The sequence below is a fragment of the Pristis pectinata genome, chromosome 9 (genome assembly GCF_009764475.1).
Source record: "Pristis pectinata isolate sPriPec2 chromosome 9, sPriPec2.1.pri, whole genome shotgun sequence".
Lineage (NCBI taxonomy): Eukaryota > Metazoa > Chordata > Chondrichthyes > Rhinopristiformes > Pristidae > Pristis > Pristis pectinata.
In genome coordinates this window covers 70,292,805-70,298,804 of record NC_067413.1, presented here as the reverse complement: position 1 = coordinate 70,298,804, position 6,000 = coordinate 70,292,805, and positions in this window count along the sequence as shown.

Genomic DNA, 6,000 nt, shown 5'->3' with positions numbered 1-6,000 from the left:
GTAACACATCATCCTTAAGAACTACAGAACGTGTTATATATATATTTCTGTGTAGATGAGTACTAGCTCTGCAGATTTAAAATCCCAAAGGGCATTACTGCACAATTAATTATACAAAGACAAAGAAGGCTATCTCAGTGGAGAGGCAGACCAACAGCAAATATATTCAACAAACATTCTGCTGGTGGAACTCAGCTGGTCGAGCAGCATCTGTGGAAGGAAAGAAATTGTCGATGTTTTGGGTTGAAACCCTGCATCAAGTCGTCCCACAGATGCTGCTTGACCGGCTGAGTTTCTCCAGCAGTTTGTTGCTCCAGATTCTAGCATCTGCAGTCTCTTGAGTCTCCTGAAAACATACTCGTGTTTATTTGTTGTTATCACAAATGCATGAAAAGTAGTATCACAACATGGAAATCAGGAATAAGTTCCAATTCCTATTAACCACCAACAACCTTCCACTTAATACTGTGATCCTGCATTTTAGCAGTTCAGAGCTACATCACTGATTTGTGACCTCCTGAGGTTGCAAAATGTGCTGCACAAATATCGTTCTTCATTCTTCTTTCTCTCAAAATGAAAAAAAAATCCAAGAACAGATTACAGAAATAATGTTTGTCCCAAGATCACAAAATTCATAAACATTACTGGAATTACAAAGATCATTCACAGATTAGTAATTTAAGATAACTGGAACTTAGTGCTAGGTTTGTTTGCTGATGAATGCTTAATGTCCATGTGAGATTCTTGTATGCTACTTAATAGATGCATTGTCCTATCTATTTTAAGAATTTACAATTCTATCAAAACAACAGATAGAGAAACAGCAGATTTTTGCAATATTGTCAACAGTAATTTTTAGCCTTATGTCCCATTAACCAGGGGATGCATTATTTACACAAGGCTATTTGTTTCATTACGGAATAGAGTCGTAGAGAGTTACAGCAAGGAAACTCTCTGCAACTCCGGTCCACTAAGTCCACACCGATCCTCAAGAACCCATTTTTACACCAATCCTACCCTCATCCATCTTTTTCTCCCCACATTCTCATCAACTCCCCTCAGATCCTGCCACTATTCTACACACTAGGGACAATTTACAGATGCCAGCTAACCTATCAATCTGCACATGTTTGGAATGTGGAAGGAAACCAGTCACTGGAGGGAAAAGGGAGTGCAATTGCCACAGACAACACCAGAGGTCAGGATTGAACTTGGGTCACTGGAGCTGTGAGACAGTAGCTCTACCAGCTGTGTCACTATGCCACCCAAATGTGACAAACGTGATGAACAAGGTACTATTTCTATTTCAAATCTGGCAAAAAATGTGGTAACACTTTTGGAAGGTTTAAGGGTCAATAACCCATCGTTATGATAGAGTTTCACTCCTTCCCTGCACTACCACATCCTTCCCCCACTGCTCCTTCACCCAGTTCCAGATTGAGACGAAGATCCTGTTCACCTCCAGGGTCCCAATCGGCCAGATCTACACCCTCTATAATTCACTCACTTCTTTCTGGTAATGTACTGATCAGAATAAACCACAGTTCACAAGCTGTGGTCTAAGTAGCCTTATACAATAGTCAACTACCTCCCTGCTCTTATAACCTGTGCCTCAGCTAATAAAGGAAAGAAGCCATATGCCTTTCTCACTTCCTTATTGACTGATTTGGTTGCCTTTAAGGGATTTCTGAATGTACACGCAAAGGTCCTTCTGTTCCTTCATGGCACTCAGTACCCTCTAATTCTATATTTCCTTGCTTTGTTGCGCCTCCCCCATTGCCTCAATTCTTGGGATTAAGTTCCATTTTATTCTTTTTCTGCTTGACTGATCTATATCTTCCTACAGACTGAAGCTTTCCTTCTCATTCTCAATCACATGGCCAATTTTGGTACCATAGGCAAAGTTCTTTATCACCTAACAACATCAATAGTATGGAGTCACAAGAGATTCTGCAGATGCTGGAATCTGGAGCAAGACACACAAAGTGCTGGAGGAATTCAACAGGTCAGGCAGCACCTATGGAGGGAAATAAACAGTTGATGATTCACCTCAAGACCCTTCATCAGGACTGAGTCAGTCCTGGAAATGGACAGTCTATGAAATGGACTGAGTCCTGATGAAGGGTCTCGACCAGAAAGTTCACTGTTTACTTCCCTCCATAGATGCTGCCTGACATACCGAGTTCTTCCAGCATTCTGCGTGTGTTGTAAGAGTATGGAGTGACTGGGGCATGTTGGTTGAGCACTGTTAAAAATAGCCTTTCACAAGACTCCAGATATGAAGAACAAAAAGGTTATTTCGAGAAAATGTGGTGATACAAATATAGAGAAAAAGATGATGGATTCTGATGTCAGATATTTTCAGTGTACAGGACATGGACCAGTGTCCTCTCCTGGAAAAGTCATTTGAGACATAAACATGATTGAATGAATGAACAAATGACTTGTTTTGTAGGCTTAATTCCCTCATCCTCTCTCAGGGGTTAAATTCTACCATCCACCTCCCAACCTCATTAACAGCTTTTTAGCAATTATGGAGTAAAAGAAAACAACAGGAGAGGGAAAGAACAAAGGAGAAGGTTGTGATAAGAGTAGATGGTAACAGTGATGACTATATTTTATTCAATTAGCTCTTCTTCATTTAATATGGACAGCTCTGGAGTGTTACATTCACACAGCTTGGCAGAAAGACATTCTTCGAAGGATATAAGATAAGATATTTATTTATCAGTCACATGTACATCGAAACACACAGTGAAATGCATCTTTTTGCGTTACTGAAAATGTGTTGGGGGCAGCCCGCAAGTGTCACCGCTCTTCTGGTGCCAACGTAGCATGCCCACAGCTCCTAACCCGTACGTCTTTGGAATTTGGGAGGAAACCGGAGCACCCAGAGGAAACCCACGCAGACACACGGGAAGAACGTACATTCTCCTTACAGACAGCAGCGGGAATTGAATCCAGGTCGCTGGTGCTGTAATAGCATTATGCTAACAGCTACACTACCCTGTAGCCATTAATGATTAGCCATTCATCATATTCCCTGAGTTTACTCCAGATCAATGCAATTTCTCCCACTTCAAGTATTTATCCAAGTCCCTTCTGAAGTAACTTCATCAACCTTCATGCAGTGCTTTCCAAATCATAAAAACTTGCCACATTAAAAAATACATAATTTTCTTTCTGGTTCTTTTGCCAATCATCTTAGATCTGTGTCTCCAGGTTACTATTCTTGTCAATAGAAACAATTTCTTCTTATTAATCAAAAGTACTCACAATTTTAAAATTCCTTTAAACTCTTAATCTCCTTTGCCCTAAAAAAAAACAAGCCTCATTTCTCCCCACTGTGCATTGCTCTCTACATGTTGCTCATTTCTGGTACCATTCCACTAACCCCCCCGGAACTTCTCCAAGGATTTGGCATCCTAAAGTGTGGTAGTCAGAACTGTACACAATACTCAAGCTGAGATTTATAAAGGTATATCATAACTTCCTTGCTTTTGTACATTCTGTAGCCATACAGTTTCATTTCTCCTAAAGTACTTTGCTCAGCCAAAGGAGATTATATTGAAAAGCTGGGTGGTGTTAAAACTGGATAGAATTGGAATTGGTATTGGTATATTGTCACATGTACTGACGTACAATGAAAAACTTAGTTTTTCAAGCCATCCATACCGATCATTTCAAAACATAAGTAAATTGAGGTAGTACAAGGGAAAAGCAATAACAGAATGCAGAACAAGGACTTCACATCCACTTTTATCACTGGAACCTGATTTATCCACTACACAAAGCATCCAGGATAAATGGATATTTTTATTTATGATGCACATTTTGTCACTTCTGGAATTGAAATAATGTTTCCTTCCTGGTGACGCAGATTACGGAGGTCCTTTGGACCATAAGATATAGGAGCAGAATTAGGCAATTTAGCCCATCAATTCTGTTCTGCTATTCAATCATGGCTGATTTTTTCTTTTCCAACTGCATTGTCTTGTGTTCTTCCTGTAACCCTTAACCCCCTTACCAATCAAGAACCTATCAATCTCTGCCTTAAATACACACAATGACTTGGCCTCCACAGCCCTCTGTTGCAACGAATTCCACAGATTCACCACCCTCTAGCTGAAAAAGTTCCTCCTTATCTCAGTTTTAAAGGGATGCCCCTTTATTCTGAGGCTATGCCCTTGGATCCTAGGCTCTTACTAATGGAAACAGCCTATGCATGTCCACTCAATCCAGGCCTCTCTGTAGTCACTGAGCAATTAGCTGAGTGATTAGCAAACATCAGTTCTTATAATGGGAAGTGTTTCTACGCATCTGATCTGGTTGAAGGACAAATGACAGAAATCCTGCAGAATATTCTGGAGAGAATGACTTTGGAGAGGCTTCTGCAGCATTAGTGTGCTAGGAACACTTTCCAAAAACATTGGTAGCTTCACGAATGGCAGCTGGCAATGGTGCCAGAGATACTTTGAACAAGACACTTTCACAAGGCTTCTAAAACTTAATTTTAGCTATTTTACCCGCCACTGGTAGCAGGTTTCAGACCCTGTGCCCAACAGCAGTGAGATGCAAAGTCACCTCAAACATCGCAGTTTTTTCAGAGAATGGCCCTAGGCTTCTGCTTTCAACCCTCTACAATGTCAATATATGGAGAAGCAGTTGTAGCAATTGCTCTGCTCTTCCAAAATATCTTAATAATTTTATTTGGAGAGTATTACATTTAACAAGTAAAAGAGCCTTATGCCTACAGCAGGTCCAAGGAAACACTCAATGGGAACAAGCCATCCTTGTCAGATTACCTGAAAGGCTGTTGAAAACAAATGCAATATTAAACTTCAAAAATAAATCAAGCAAATAACTGAAAAGTAGCCATTTTTGCAGCTTTAGTAAAAGAATCAGAGAGTGTAGCTGATTGGATGGTTCTTTCAAAGGGTCACTGATTGTCTGAATGGTCGTACTTGTGCTAATGATTTTGTGATTCTCTGCAGATTTTTCTGGAAGATGAATACACTTGTGATCACTTTTTCAAGTCATCCCTTGGGATGACATACTTCCACTTCAGTTCTGTGGGTTCTGCAGTGGCTGGTGAGGCCAATGTGGAACCTACAGACTTTGCCTCAGGTGGGCAGGCATTGTTTAAAAAGGCTGATGGATGGGTAGTTTGGGCAGTGTGGTTGTGCTGCTTCCACCATTCATGCTGTGGTCTCTATGCATAGACTCAAGGTTCTTAATGCCAACCAGAATATTCCTTCTCCATTTTGAGTGAACATGGGCCAGGTATTCCAGCATCTGCATTCATCTAGATTCCAGAATCTGCAGTCCTTTGTTTCTTTATTCTCAGGAGTCACTGAGGATGTTGAAACTATCCATGAATCTTTTCCTCAGATCTTCTGATAATCTCTTTTAGACTTTCTAATAGACTTTCTGTTTCAGGAACATGTTGTTGGGTATGTGAACAATGGAGCTGCCCATCGGAGATGACCGAGTACAGTTAGAACTTCAATGCTAAGAAAGTTGCCTGGGAGAGCAAATGACATAGATTTGCTTATCTTGCCAGGGTTTTGGTGGATACTACCATCAGAGGTGGTATCTTGGGACTGATTTTCACATCCACTCATCCTAGCAAACAGCATAAGTGATCCCTGTTTACAGGGGTGCACTGCAAATCTGTCAGATATCATTTTATTCGCTTGGAATGTCTCTGCCTCTGATTCATTTGTCAATCAACATAGATCTGTGTCTCTTTGTTACTACCTTCAGGACGAAAGGAAAGGTAACTGAAGAAAAATCTTCCTTTCTTCTTAGGCAATCTCTCAGGATCAAGAACTTGCTTCCACTCCAGTACTGAGATGGTGAATGGAGTCAATATTTGACAATAGACTCTACCACTGTTGGGGCAGCAAGCTCCTCACAGGATGGGTAGGCAAGTAGTTTGTGAGGTACTTCCATGCACTCCTTCCATTATTTACACTGAACATCCATTTGCTCCCCATT